We start from the raw sequence: 16,222 nt of genomic DNA on the forward strand, positions 1-16,222 counted from the left end.
AGCCATGAGATTATCCTGCCTATCTAGGCACAACATTTATGTGGAATGCACTGAGGCATGATACATGGCACCAAATACAATTTTGCATTGCTGTCTGTCATACAGTGCTTTATAATATATTTAAAAACTAAGTACTGCAGTGACCCTGTTCAAGTGCATGCACCTTACTGTTCTCCACTAGGAACAATCAGAACTGCTCAGCTGTGTGTCACAGACCCCCTATACCGCAGATGCAAAATGGAGATTCTCCTTTAGATCCAGCACCTTGTGATTTCGAGGTGGGAGGATCCAAGTTCTATTTCTGCAGTCAGGGGCAAGTGCTCCGTGACTGTGGTGAGCAGCATAGTTCAGATCCACCTACAAACTTCCCTGAAGCCTAAGGTGTTCACTTCAGAGCCAAACCTACTCCAAGCCCAGGGCTGCTTGGAACCAGGAATTTCAGTTCAGCTGTTGATGAGATATGTGAAATTCACATCTGGGTATCATCATTGGGAGTCTCAATCCCCGTAAAGTTTGGGGCGGGGAGGAGAAGTTTGTCCAGTTTGAGATCCAGAGCCGTCTCTAATTTCAGGGTGATCAGGAAAAGGCATTAATCTTGCTGCTATCTGACCCTCCTTCCTCCGTGCTGATGGCCCATTAAAACAGCCTGCAAATTACTGTTTGTGCCTGCGCAAGGGAAGCACGGCCTCTCTTGATCCGGTTTGACTGGACAGACTTCCCCAAGCGACGGCAGGAATGCGTGCGAAGGGAATCTCTAGGCAACAAGCCTGTTTGCACTCGTGAGCACACGCCCTTTGGCTTTGCACTATTGTTAGGGGCCACTTGTCCCCCCCAAAGCAGCTACATGCATGTGTGAATGCACCCTAGCAGCATTAGCTGTCACTGTGCCCAAGCATTTTGAACAGCAGGAGATAGGGCAGCTCAGAGGCTCTGGCTCGGATTGCATTCATAGGGGCTTGGATACAAAGCATTATATTATTAATAGCTCTGCACAGTTCTTATTGGCTATCCAGACAGTTTAGGTACCAGAGTCCTATAACAAATCCATAGCTGCTTAGCGCGAAGAGCTTAATGTTTGTCGCTATGCTGCGCAATATGACAACACAGAACTTCACAGCAGCACAGGGGATAGCGCCTCGCTCTTCCTGCTCCTATGGCTTAAGCCAGGGGTTTTTAATCCTTTTTCATTTGCGGACCCCTTTGGAAATCTTAGACAGTCTGCTGACCCCCAGGTTGAAAACCACTGTTCTGTGGCAATGGCAACATTCTGCAGATCCCCAGGGGTCCACAGACCACAGGTTGAAAACCACTGGCTTAAGCTAAAGGAGAATCTCCATTACACATTAGCATATAGGACCTATGACACAGAGGATTAATTCTGATGCCATCCAGTAGATGGCAGTGGTTCTCATTTACACTAGCCAGCAACACCTTGTTTTTCCACTTCTTAGAGCACCTTTCATTTGGGGATCTCCAGGTATGTCAAAGCTATGAACGATTTAAGCCTCACATCACTGTCTTGGGAGGTAAATCTGACAGCTGTGGTATAGACTGGTAAAGCAAACAGAAAGGTGAAGTGGATTACAGAGGCAAATTAAAGTAGGATCCTTGGGGTGTGGAGCTAGTGGTGTGAGAATTGGGGCCCTAATCTCATTGTGACTCAACTCTCCCATCTGTAAAATAGGAGCAATAACACTCCTTCCTTTGTCTGACTCATCTATTTAGATGGTTTGTATAGCACCTAGCACAACAGGGCCCTGATTTTGGTTGGCCCCTCTAGGTCCTGCTGCTAGACAAATAAAATGGGGAGGATATTACAACAAACTTTGGGGGAACCCCACCCCACCCCATTTAATAAGAGCTCTGTCATCTAACTTTCTTACTGCTTGTGAGAAAACTAGCTCTGAGTCACGTTACCAGAGAGTGGAACCAGCTGGGCTTGTGTGCCATGGAACTTTTAAATGACCTGCTTCTCCACTGCTCCTTTCCCCACACATACTGGATAATTACAAAGCTTACAGTAGTCACCTCAAGGAAGATCATGCACATTACAAGTAAAATAACGCAGATTTACTTCAGGGCCTCATGTCTGTGTAAAGCAAGTGTGTGTGTGTGTGTGTGTGTGTGTGTGTGTATGTATTTCATTGCACGTTGCAAATAACTTGCCATTAGATGGGGAACATGCTCGTACAGGGCCTCCATGAAAGCTGAAGGAAGTAAACACCAGACATACTTTTCCTCTGGAATCTGATCATAATCCTCAAATCAATCCTGAGCTTGATTCTTTGTTATCTAAAAGTAGCTTCCATCCTCAGTGGATAGGACGCACCTTCAGTGCTGCTGTTAAAAATGGCTGGCAAGATTGGCCACACCCAGTGCCAGGGCTGAGTAGGAAAAAACAGTGGCTTTTTCGTTTTATTAGCACCGGACTGAGCCACCCTTACTTACATGGAGTAGCACCTTGGTGTGCAAGGAATTCCACTGATTGCAGGCCCGTTGTGTCAGTAAATCACCGAGCTGCCTGAATGGACGGTGATGAGCGTTCGGTAGGACAGTGTTCATCATTACGGTTCTGGCACTAAATGTAAAATGTATGCCTATGAAGAGGGGGCAGCACAGAGACGATGCATCAGTTAAGTCTCCCCTCAGCCCTATTCTGAAAGCTTAAATGGTGCATGGGTCCTTGTGCTGGTCCGCTTCAGTGGTGAATTTCACCCTCATGGAGATGCTGCTAATCCACAGAGATAAAAGGAGAGTTTCTTAGAGCACGTGAGAGTGACACACCATACCTACTGGGCAGAGTGGCCTAAGGAGAGCGTACGGGACTCAGACTCCAGACAACTTCACTTCTAGGCCCAGATCTGGCCTGCTGGGTGACCAGGGGTGATGCAAAGACAGAACTGACCCCTCCCCCCTTTGTAAGGCCATTTGAAACCAACTGATGAAATGCGCTATATAAAAACTAGATTGTTTCATTATTCTAACTGTGCCATTAATTCCAATACATCAATTCAATCCATGCCTGTCACGTTGATTAAAATACGTGATTGATCTTAGATCCAGACAGCCACTCGGTTGTACAGCACAACTTCCATACTACAATGTAGAGCTTACAGGCTTGGCTTTCAGAACAAGCTGAGCGACTTGCAGCTCCCCTGGGCTCTGCCTGGGTGCTCAGCACTGCTGAAAACTGGGTGTCTTTCTAACAAAATACGCTGCCGCTTGACCACAATATCTGGAGGGGATGCAGGAGTCACTGAGGGAAATGCTCTGGCACAGGGAATGCAGGAGGTCAGACTAGAGAGATCATAGAATCATAGAACCATAGAAGATTCGGGTTGAAAGAGACCTCAGGAGGCTATCAAGTCCAACCCCCTGCTGAAAGCAGGACCAACCCCAACTAAATCATCCCAGCCAGGGCTTTGTCAAGCCTGACCTTAAAAACCTCTAAGGAAGGAGATTCCACCACCTCCCTAGGGAGCCCATTCCAGTGCTTCACCACCCTCCTAGTGAAATAATGTTTCCTAATATCCAACCTAGACCTCCCCCACTGCAACTTGAGACCATTGCTACTTATTCTGTTATCTGCCACCACTGAGAACAGCCGAGCTCCATCCTCTTTGGAACCCCCCTTCAGGTAGTTGAAGGCTGCTATCAAATCCCCCCCTCACTCTTCTCTTCTGCAGACTAAACAAGGCCATTTCCCTCAGCCTCTCCTCATAAGTCATGCGCCCCAGCCCCCTGATCATTTTTGTTGCCCTCCACTGGACTCTCTCCAATTTGTCCACATCCCTTCTGTAGTGGGGGGACAAAAACTGGACGCAATACTCCAGGTGTGGCCTCACCAGTGCTGAATAGAGGGGAATAATCACTTCCCTTGATCTGCTGGCAATGCTCCTACTAATACAGCCCAATATGCCGTTGGCCTTCTTGGCAACAAGGGCACACTGCTGACTCATACCCAGCTTGTCGTCCACTGTAATCCCCAGGTCCTTTTCTGCAGAACTGCTGCTTAGCCAGTTGGTCCCCAGTCTGTAGCAGTGCATGGGATTCTTCTGTCCTAAGTGCAGGACTCTGCACTTGTCCTTGTTGAACCTCATCAGATTTCTTTTGGCCCAGTCCTCCAGTTTGTCTAGGTCACTTTGGACCCTGTCCCTACCCTCCAGCGCATCTACCTCTCACCCCAGTTTAGTGTCATCTGTGAACTTGCTGAGGGTGCAATCCATCCCATCATCCAGATCATCAGTGAAGATGTTGAACAAAACCAGCCCCAGGACCAAGTCCTGGGGCACTCTGCTTGATACCGGCTGCCAACTAGACATGGAGCCATTGATCACTACCTGTTGAGCCCGACAATGTAGCCAGCCTTCTATCCCCCTTATAGTCCATAATGGGATCATAATGGTTCTTTCTAGGCTTAAGATCTATGAATATCAGGCCCGCTATATGTGAGTTGTGGACACAATTACTTGGAGCATGCAGTGTCGGTCCTAGGATTTGAGAGAGTAGGGTGAGTTAATATGTTTTATTGGACCAACTGCTGCTGGTGAAAGAGACAAGCTTTCAAGCTACACAGAGCTCTTCTTCCAGTCTGGGTAAGGTACTAACAGCGTCACAGCTAAATACAAGAGCCAACAGATAGTTTAGCATAAGTAGTTAGAGCATGCACTAAGTAGCACCAACTAATGATGATAAATTATCTGTTTAATCTTGTATTTAGCTGTGATACTTAGTACCTTTCCCCAGATCTGAGGAAGAGCTCTGTCGGCAGGGACTTCTACTTGTTTGCACAGCACCTAGCACATGATGTTCAGATTTACAAAGGGATTTAGGCACCTAAATATGTAGATAGGTGCCTAGTGGGATTTTCTAGATCCCCTCCTGCTGTTCTAGCATCAGCTGCCAGATTTACAAAGGTAGTTAGGCACCTAAAGGAATTTACTTCAGGGTGTTTGAATCCTGACTCAGATCCAGATCGGTACGGCGCATCAGGAGCACTCTAAACTGTAACCACTCTTGCTTTTCCAGTCCCCGCAGTGCAGGCAGTTTTGGTTCCTGTTTGACTAATGTGCGGTCAACTTGTTTCCCTCTTCAGTGATTAGAGCACCGCAATCTCCAGCCATGCTGGTTTATACTTAGTAATACCCTTCTCTGAGATGCCACCAATAAAAGCATGAGGTGGAAGGCTGGCCCAGTGGTTAAGTCTCAGGAGAGCTGGATTCTATTTCTGGGTTCACGCAGTCTGTGTGACCTGGGGCCAGGCACTAGGTCTGTCTGTGATTCAGTTTCCCATACGTAAAAATGCACTGCCCTGCCTCTGAAGTGTAAAAATACATGTAAAAGGGGGAGGCACTCAGATACTATGGTAATGAAGGCCGTAAGTATTTAAGTTAGGTACAAGTGTCTAATTCATCAGCTGATGGAAGTTAAACCACTGTGTACATTTTAATGGCTGCGTCAAGGAGAATTTGCTGTATATTTTTGTGCATAAAGATTTTTTAAAAATATTGTCTTAAATAAACTATTTTGGGTCATAAATTATAGCAGCAACATTTAACTGGATGCTTTAATTCAGACCTATACAGTGCTTAAGAAAGCATTAACCCTTTCCTACTTGTTGCTCATTCCATCAGAGAATTTTAAAGCACTACTGAGACGGATTAATTCACAGACCCTCAGTGAAGCTGGTAAGCATATTAACACCATTTTACAGACAGGTGTTTTGAGGCACAAAGTCTGGAATTTTCAGAAGGGCCTTAGGGACTTGGGCAAGCAACTCTCTGAAACAAAAATCAAAGGAATTTGGGTACCTAACCCCCTTTAGATCTCTTTAAAAATCCCACTCTAAGAGACTACGACTTGTCCCAGTGTTGGGAGTCTACCACACAGCCACGAGCAGAGCCCAGGAATTGTAACTCCAAGGCCACTAACAACTAGATCACAATATCTGTAGTGGCAGATTTGTGCCTTGCACAACCTCCGGAGGGAACAGGAAATACACTGGTTAAAACAAAACCACAACATTATGACTGCAAGAGCAACTAAAAATAATGCTTAGAAGGTGGCTAAAACACTGTACACTTGGACTACACAGTCTGGACAAGTTAGAGCTAACGTCAGCTCAATGAAATGCCTATGGAGAAATATATAGAAACAGAGGGAGTGGGGAAAAAATACATTCCCTTCTGGGAAGTTAGTGAACATCTGAATGAAGTTACCCTCTCGTGCAGAGAGGCAGCATAAAGCCTATGTTGTCTTAGACCCTGGGAGCAGATGGTTTAAGGGGCAGGGGACATTTCTCAGTGTGGCTTGCCCCATGGGCTGGAGAGTCTGGGCTTAAGACAGCCCTGATGACAGGATAAGCCCCACCTGAGAGACTCAGTTGATTCCAGTATAAAAAGAGCAGAAGCTCAGGAAGCCGTGGAAGGAGCTTCAGAGAGTGAGGAAAGCTCTCCAGGCAGGGAGGAGGAACAGAAACCTTGTGTCATGTGGACTTAGGAATGGACTTTTTAACAGTAATAAATCCAGTGCCCCAGGAGGGGTATTTTTTGATCAAGAAAGTCTGAAGTTTGAATAGTCAATGAGAGGAAACTGAGGCAGGCTGCCTATAGTGTGACCCTAGGCCATGGGGGGGAACACAAGAGGCAACCAGCTGGCTTACACTGTCTTCTCCACCAAGAAATCACTAGAAGTCAACAGAAGTTCCACAGAAAGACTGAGAGCAGAATGGACCAGAGGTACCTGCAATACAGTTGGCAGAGGAAAAAAACAAACTTCTCTCTGCATGACATAATGACAAACACCACACCACTATTCAAAGAGGTGTGTGTAGTTTTAGGCTGGTCTCTCAACTGGTTTGAATGATAATGTGGGCATCCTACTGGAACCACCCTCACATTTTAAAGTAAACAAAACACAGAGTATTATGGATCACGCAGTGTGTGTGCACAGGTGTGTTTCTAGGATATAAAATAAAGATAGATCCCTGATCACGGCACACACAAATATACTGCAATTCAACTTTACAGCAGCTTTCAGGCTAATTTTACCCCTGGATTCTTTGCAGAGATAAATACTAGAATTACAGAGATTAGTAGCAAATAGCAGAGAGAGAGAGAAAGTCAGAGATATAGTCAAGGGTGAAGAGAGATGTTTCCAGCTGTGATCGCGTGTCAGGTGGAAATATACCAGAGGGCTGATTCCAGACAAAGAGCTGCAGTAGAAAAGGTACTTGCACCACCAACAGACCTGCCTACACCTTGTATAGTCATTGCTTCACCAGCATAACGTGGGGATGCACATATGCTACCAAAGCAGACGATTTGCCACTGGGGTAAGTTGTACTGACGAATGCCTGATCCAAAGCCCACTAAAGTCAATGCTACTTCCACTCTGACTTCAGTGGGCTTCAGGGAGAGTCTGAAGTGATTTCACACAGCGCTGGACAGCAGCGAATCGGACACGGTGCTTCGATACTACAGAGATGCACACTATGGAACACTCTTGGAGAGACTGTACAGCGACAAGACAAAAAGGAAAGGAAACCAGTGGTAGAAGAAGAGAGGAGAGTAGGGAAGGCGACTACAGGTTTGTTTTGATGGGTATGATTAGTTAACTCAATTCGTTACTGAGTTCTTCAATGGATTTGTCAGTTTTAAGGTCAGATGGGATCACTATGATCCGTGAAATGCAGGCCAGGGAATTGCAACTAGTGATACCTGGAGTGGGGCCAGAATTCTTCGTGTAGTCCCAAGGTACAGCTGCCCACCATTGAGGGAAGTTCACCCTGTCAGCATTGTCCCCCGTTTTCAGTCCAAGCTACAGAACCAGCTGCCTGAAAGTTAGATCTGCCTGGTTTGACTGTTTCCCAGATGTGTTCTTGATCCTTTTACTGGAGCCGGTGATTATAAAGGTCCATGATACAAGGGAACTCTGTAAATGATTAATAAGCATGCTAATAATTAGCCACGTGCACATCGGTTGCTCATAGTCATGCCCTCATGAATTAAAATAGCCTGTTACACAGGGCTGCATGTGATGTTTAGTTCAGAAGAAGGTGTTGTACAAAGGAATAAAAGGGAAGGTGTGAGGTGAGCACAGGACTAGGAGCTGGGAGCTCTGATCCCAGCTCAGATACTGACTCTGTCTTTAGCCTGGGGCAAGTCACTTAATCTCTCCACTTCAGTTTCTACATATGTAAAATGGGGACGCTACCCCCTTCTTTACAAGATGGCTGTGAGTATTATTCAACGCGTACAGAGCTTTGAAGATGGCCAATGCTCTTGATAATTAATGCTAATGATAATTAAATGTTTGGAGTAAAAAAAATCGGCCTTCAGAAACACGCGTGTATCTTCCATTGACTTCAATGGGAGTTCTATGCACACATCCAAGGACAGCAGACAAACAACAATTGGCTGAAAAAATGCCAATTTTCATGGGAAATTTTAAAATGTTTCAAATTCTCAGGAAAGTTTTGGGAATTTTCAGTGACCCCCACCTCCCCCCAAAAAACAACAACTGAAGACATTTGGCTTTTTGAATCCTCCTTAAGCGTTTCCTTTCCCATCCCAAAACTTTTATTTTTTTCTTTCTCCCACTTACTTTCCAATGGGGGTGGGGGGGGGACAGGGAGGGGAATTAAAATTGGAAAAAAAAAGGGTGAAAAGCTGATTTTTTGGGGTTTTTTTTTTGCTGAAAAACATGAAATATTTTGAAAAAAAGTTTATTTTTATTAAAAAGGCCATTTTAGTCCAGAAACACTTCACAATCATTTACTAATATTTACAGCTAGCTGCATGTTATCAGTATAATTATTCTTATTTTACTATAGATCTTATTAATTTCTCTCCAGATTTTATGAGAGTGTCTTGGGCTTAAATAAACAATAAATAATTTCTATTTCTAGGATATCTTTCATCTGAGGATCTCAAAGCACTATATACACATTAATAAATTAGGCCATAATACACCCCTATTATTACATTCTTAAGTATTAGTTGTTATGGTACTAATATAAGGTGCTAATATAATCATGCTAATAATTAGCCACTTGCACATCAGACACACAGAGAAGTTAGATAAAAACCATCCAATACTCTTGCTGGAAGGTTGCAATGTAACACTATTGTATTTTACAATCCAGAACAATACCACATAGTAATCAAAAACAGAACAAGACAAAGCAGGCTGCTCCCTTAAACAGAGAGGCACATTCACCCCACCCTACTATAAGCTGGCTACTGCTTTCAGATACTTTCCTACAGAGCCCCCTCGAAGGGCCAAAAAATCATCCCCACCCCATCCTTAAAGTAGTAACTTGCAATTCCAAAACTGTCCTCAGTACTTACCTGTGTGCTGTATTATCTTCCACATTTTGCAGGTGAGGCTGAAATCTTGACCCCCCCACTGCAGTGAATGGGGGTATTCTAAGAGTACATCCACATGGGGATAAAAACCCGTGGGTGGCCCGTGTCAGCTGACGTGGGCTTGCAGGGCTGATGTTTGGGCTCAGGCTAGAACCAGATCTCTGGGACCTGTGAGGGGAGAGGGTCCCAGAGGTCAAGCTCCAGCCCAAGCCTGAATGTCTACACAGCAATTTTTAGCCCCGCAGAATGAACCCCTCGAGCCCAAGTCAGCTGACCCAGGCCAGCCACACCATAGGTCTTTTATCCTTGTGTAGATGTTCCCCAAGAGACCTGCATAAGATCACACAGCAAGTCACCAGCAGACCCAAGAACAGAACCCAGGAATCCTGATGACACAGTCCACAGCTCTAACCACTAGACCACACAGCCATCTATTGTGCATTTGATTCCCTAGAATGTTTTTGCGCACGGCAATGCTGTGAGTGGGATATGAGAGAGAGAGAATGAATCTCAACTGGGAATGGGACAGCTCGCAAGGAATTTCTCAAGCCATTCCCCTCCACCCCACCTCTCTCCATACAAGACATACTTGGCTTACTTTCCCTTTCGGCACCAGGCACATTCTATGCATTCCAACGCCTTGTACCACCTAAGGTCTTTCACCTGTCCTAACAGGCACGGTGTCATATACCTCACTCGCACACAATCCCCGTAAGCCTAACCCAGGTATTACTCATTCAGAATGAGGCCACTCTGCTTCCTCCAACTAAGAGATCTTGCAGTCATTGTGGATAATCCTCTGAAGACGTCCACGCAGTGTGCAGCGGCAGTCAAAAAAGCAAACAGGATGTTAAGAATCATTAAACAGGGGATAGAAAATAAGACGGAGAGTATCTTATTGCCCTTGTATAAATCCATGGTACACCCACATCTTGAATACTGTGTACAGATGTGGTCTCCTCATCTCAAAAAAGATATACTGACATTAGAAAAGGTTCAGAGAAGGGCAACGAAAATGATTAGGGGTTTGGAACAGGTCCCATATGAGGAGAGATTAAAAAGGCTAGGACTTTTCAGCTTGGAAAAGAGGAGACGAAGGAGGGATATGATAGAGGTATATAAAATCATGAGTGATGTAGAGAGAGTAAATAAAGAAAAGTTATTTACTTGTTCCCATAATACAAGAACTAGGGGCCACCAAATGAAATTAATGGGCAGCAGGTTTAAAACAAATAAAAGGAAGTCCTTCTTCACACAGTGCAAAATCAACTTGTGGAACCCCTTGCCTGAGGAGGTTGTGAAGGCTAGGGCTATAACAGGGTTTAAAAGAGAACTGGATAAATTCATGGAGGTTAAGTCCATTAATGGCTATTAGCCAGGATGGGTAAGGAATGGTGTCCCTAGCCTCTGTTTGTCAGAGGGTGGAGATGGACGGCAGGAGAGAGATCACTTGATTACTGCCTGTTGGGTTCACTCCCTCTGGGGCACCTGGCATTGGCCACTGTCAGTAGACAGGACACTGGGCTAGATGGACCTTTGGTCTGACCCAGTATGGCCATTCTTATGTTCTTATGTTCTCCTCAACAATACAAGGCAGCAGCAGAAATCACGAGCTTCTGTCTATATCCCCTCCATAGGCTGAGGCCATGAGCTTGAATGGCATCTATACAGGAGGCAAAGCAGTGGTTCTCAGCCTTTCCCCCACTCTGGGGCACACGTCCCATGTAGCCACTACCTAGCAATATTGGGAAAGGTGTGTGTGTGGGGAGGGTGGTCACATGACCCATTGACATGCATTTGTGACTTCCAGGTTGAGAATCTAATACTGCCCTTTCCCCACAACTGCTCAACAGGACCGTTAGAGGAAACCCCTCACAGGGGTTGTAAAGGACAACCTGGTCCTTTGAATTTCCTTCCCTGACCCCCTCAAAGAGAATTCAAGGAACTGGGTTTTCAAGCTGCTCTGCCTTTTGTCGCACATGTTTGTGCCAAGGACAGTCAGGATGAAGTGTCCAACTCCCATGTGAGTCTCCAAAAAGCTCCCTCTAAACAAAGAGCCAATCCTCTGGCTTGGCTCCTCTTCTGAAACTGCCAACAAGCATGCTCTTTGGTCATAGTGCTTTTACTGGAGATGGGGTCACCTCCATTAAGAAATATATGGCAGCATCCAGCTCGGTTCCCAGCATGGAACAATACTCTGATGATAACCACTTGTGGTCACCACCAGCCGGGGTTACATATGAACCCGTGACCTAAAGGTGACAGGCTCCATGTGCAACCATGAGCAACCGCTCGAGCCAACCAAATCCCATGGAATGAAAGGATTCTGGGGTTTAACATCAAAATCCATCAAGTGCGACACCCCATTCAATTAACTGTACAAATTGTGCATGATTGTCTCGGTGCTGAGACTGGAAAACATAGGGGCTAGAATCTTAGCTGGTACATGTTGGCATTGCTCAATGGAGCTACGTTGATTTACACCACATGAAGATCTGAGCCTACCACCCTCAAACACTGCTCCATAGAGTCTGAAGAAGATGCACTGAAAGACTGTTCCCTCCCTCCAGGCTAGTAATAAAGATTGGTTAGGTCCAAACAGTCCTTTGGAAACAAAATTCAGACATTTCCACTGAACTGAATACTTCCCTGTGTCTTACCTTCTGGTTGCTCAGGTCTCTGGGCTTGGCTACTTCAGCATCTTAAGGCAGCCAGTTGAAGCCTTTCCTGTGAATCATGGAAAAATAATGTCACTTGATTCTTGGGATTAGATGTTTGTTAATCAAACAGAAACATGTTTTTTTTAAAGCAATGTATCCCCACAAAACACGTACAAACCAAGGCAAAACATGCCAAACAGAGCCAGCCGCTGGCTTCCTGATACCTGCCAGACACCAGGGTATTTTTTTCCACCTCTTTGCAATAAACAGGCTGAGGGAGATTACAAGAATTTTCACTGTGTGCACACAGGCAGATCTGCATCTCTGTAGAATCCACTCCCGGGGCCTGATTCTCCTCTCAGTTTCACCATTAGAATGCCTGCTGAAGGCAGTGGAGCTACTCCCAATTCTCAGCATAAGTGAAAAGGTGAATCAGGCTCCATTATCCTCACGTTGAACCATTCTCTGTGCTGTGGAGGGTATCTGCTACAAATGAGCAATCAAAAAGATCCAGCTGGTTTAAGTCTGGCTTTGGTGGAGCTATACCAGCTGAGGATCTGACCCAAAGGCAGATGGTAGTTACCTCTGGTCACTGCTGAGTTAGGTTGGATTTGAACTGATGACCTAAAGTCTACAATGAATTCCTAGAATTATTCTGTCTTTAGGCTTACTTTTAAAATATCATTCCCACCCCTTCTCTCATGGTCATTGGATAAAAGAGTGATGGGCCCAATATAATCAGACCCGTATAATCAGTTTAAACCTGTCATATAAAAGACTGTCCACACACAAAAATTAACTAAGTTAACAAAATTAACATCACTCCTTTAGGTATTCTCTACACACAAACTTGCACTGGTTTTAATTCATCCCTGTGTGGATGCTCCTATTTCAGAATTTAAGAGGGGTTTGTTTTGGGTTAGTTTAAACCTGTTCTTAAGTAACTTAGAGCTTATCTATGCAATGCAACACTGGGTGTGAATTCTAAATGCATACCAACTGACCCATGTAGACCCTGCTGGCATGCATTAAAAGTTCCCTAGTGAACTTTAATGACTACTGAATTACATTAAAGCACACTGGCAAACTTTTAGTGTATGCCACCAGGGTCTACACAGTCCAGTGAATGTGTAACACATTGGTGCTCATTAGAATGCACACCCTATCATGCGCATTGCATAATGTAGACAAGCTCTGAAATTAAACTGAATTAAATCTGGTTGAAACCAAAGAAAGAGTGTCCGCATGGCCTTTTGCACTGGTTTAACTAAATCAATTCAATATCACACCTTGTGTTTGTGATGAAGTGGGAATGTTCTTGATGTGTTATGTGAATGCTGAGTGGGGAGTATTGACCTGGGAAGGTTGCAGGGGAGTTGTGCTGGGACGGCCTGCCTTGGGGAAGGGAGCATACCCGAGCATGTAACCTGAGAACCCAGGATGGGGGTTGGAGGCCAGGTAACACCTCTGCCCAGGAAACTGGAAAAAGGCTGGGGGAGGAGCCGGGGGGAGGCTGAGTGAGAGGCTGGGAAATGGAGAGGGGTGCCCCAACAGGGCTTGGGCTTCCCAACAGGTCTGTGGTCTCTCGGGGGGGCCCCAGATGGACCTAACTAAAGGGGGGTCCTGTTGTCTGTACTGGCAAGACCTGTTTTGGACTGAGTTCCTGTCATCTAAATAAACCTCTGTTTTACTGGCTGGCTGAGAGTCACGTCTGACTGCGGAGTGGGGGTGCAGGACCCTCTGGCTTCCCCAGGACCCTGCCTGGGTGGACTCGCTGTGGGAAGCACATGGAGGGGCATATGCTGAATGCTCCCAGGAGAGACCCAGAAGGTGAAGCCGTGTGAGCTTCTTGCCCTGAAGACAGTCTGCTCCAAGGGAGAGGAGGCTCCTGAAAGTCCTGACTGGCTTTGTGGGGAGCAGGTACAAAGTATCACCCGGGGACTCTGTGATAGTGTTAAACTGGTGCAACTGTGTACAGACCAGGCCTTAGAGAGGTTGATGGGGCGGTTGATAATGAGCACATACTGTGGACTCCATGGGAGAAATGTGTGATCTGAACTCTTTGCCAAGGAGGGCAGCTTCTATTTCATGACGCTGATGAGTGGAGACAGCCAGTCTGCCCACCGCCACTGTTTAGAAGTGATTAATGGCACATTAAGAATCAAGTGGCTAATTGTATTTCTTACCCTAACTGCTGTTTTCATTGTCATTCCGGATTTATCCTGCAGCTTTGACAACCTCTTTCCTCCCCGCTGAAGGGAGCAGAATGGCCGGGCTTGGCATATTCGGTGACTCACTGCAGCGAGAACCGCACAATGCTGACTTTTTACATGCCACCCCCATCTCCCTGATAGCCACCGTTTTTGTGTTGCCGGGCCACGACGCCCATCTCCCTGTAGCCAGCTGTGGGAGGAAAGGGCAGCAACGGCTTAAACCAATCGACACGCAGAATACTGAAAAGGTCAACGAGGCGGCGATGGAAAGAACATCGGGGCCACAAGAGAACGTGGGCTGCAGAGCGACAAGGGGAGGTCACCTGGCAGGAGACAGAAAACGGCCTCCTCCAAAGTCAGTGTCAATCCGCTGCACTCTCGTGTAATCGCTTTGGTGTCTGTATCCTCCAACGGTGATTCCAGGACGCCTACTACGGACCAACAGCAGAGACTTGGCTTTAAGGTTGCAGTGTCCCACCACTGGATGATAGAGAGGTGGGTCTGCCAAAGCCTGCCCCCTGCAACCACAGCAAATGGACAGCATGCCTTCCCCCTGCCCCCGCCCTTCCTAACAACGGATGGTAACCAGGGTTACCGCTTCTATAGTGCCCGTGGGCCTGATTCTCCACTGCCTTCTCACCCGCGTGACCATTTGCACCTGAGCAAAGCGCCAGTAGCATTTTACACCAGAATAACGGCAGGGGCCAAATGCCCCAACCAAGATCCAGGGCCGACTGCTCGACACACCAGAGACAGCCTCTGCCCCAGAGAACTTACCTAAATTGACAAGGCCCAGGGTCTATTGTCCCTGTGGCAGATATGGGGAACACAGACCGATGAGGTCACTGCCCAAGGTGACAGGGAAGTCTGTGGCAGAGCTAGGAACCAAACCTGGATCACCTGCGCCCCGAGGCAGTGACTCAAACACAAGAGCAGCCTTCCTCCAACCCCCGTGGCACTGATGCCAATAATCACACCCTACATGCTCATACCAGTGGGGACAGACTAATGCTCACACCAAATCGGCAACTTCTCCACTTTACAGACAGGGAGGCTGCAGTACAGAGGTGACACAGAGAGTCACACAGAGCTGGGATTAGAACTCGGGATTCACCAGCGCCTAGTGCTGGGTGCAACCTTCCACTGCTTTCCTGCAGACGGCTCCAGAGGAAGATGCAACCTCTAGGAAATTTCTTATTTTTAGTCACTGCTTTAATGTTTCTTTTAAAATTTTAATAGGTCTCTGGATCCAGCTGTGAAACAGTCTCATGCATCCCTTCTGCCATTTAACATGACCATCTGTTTTCTCCTTCTGACCCTTTCAGCCTCCAATTAACTCCTGTTTCTACCATCAGACTGTGCTGCATCTCCCAGGCATATAATAACTAAGAATAGCATCAGTGCCATTCAGGCAATCCATCACGCAGGCCTGCCCCAAATAGGGTAGCCAACTTTGTAATATTTAAAAACTGGACATTCCAGCAGAAATGCCGGAACTTCCCCTTCCACCCGAGACCCCCCCCGACTTCCCCCAAGGACCCGCCCATCCCCTGCGGACCCGCCCCTGCCCCTTCCCCCAAGGACCCGCCCGTCCCCCGTCCCTTCCCCACAGACTCGCCCCTGCCCCGCCAGCCCCACTCCTGTTCACTCCTCTTTCCCCCTCCCTTTGTTGGTCACTGCTTTTCCCCTTTCCTCCCATCCCTGTGTGAGTCGGGAGGGACTCGCCTGCAGGTAGGAGGTGGCCCGGGCAATGACTCAGTGCCTCCCTACCTCCCCTGCCCGCAGTAACCGAACTTTGGGTGTCTGGTCAGTAGATCTGACTGGGCACCCTCAGGTCCCCTTTTTGACTGGACTCTCTGGTTGAAAACCGGACACCTGGTCACCCTAGTCTCCAACCATGCTTCTTTGGTGGCAGAGCATCTGTCTAACAGGCTCATTCTCCACCAAGAGGGGTCCTTCCGGTGCACCCCTGAAGCCTTCG

General features: G+C 46.7%; 1 long non-coding RNA gene across 1 annotated transcript in view; it reads right to left on the reverse strand.

Moving 5' to 3' along the window:
- Window positions 1-14,788, reverse strand: part of LOC120396492 — a 53,005-nt gene extending 38,217 nt beyond the window's left edge. The window contains exons 1-2 of the long non-coding RNA XR_005593181.1: window positions 14,215-14,788; window positions 12,029-12,095 (exon numbers count right to left, since the gene is read on the reverse strand). This is a non-coding gene — a long non-coding RNA (uncharacterized LOC120396492). The remainder of the gene's footprint in view (window positions 1-12,028; window positions 12,096-14,214) is intronic.
- Between the last annotated feature and the right edge of the window lie 1,434 nt (window positions 14,789-16,222).

Source organism: Mauremys reevesii, linkage group 2 (genome assembly GCF_016161935.1).
Source record: "Mauremys reevesii isolate NIE-2019 linkage group 2, ASM1616193v1, whole genome shotgun sequence".
Taxonomy (NCBI): domain Eukaryota; kingdom Metazoa; phylum Chordata; order Testudines; family Geoemydidae; genus Mauremys; species Mauremys reevesii.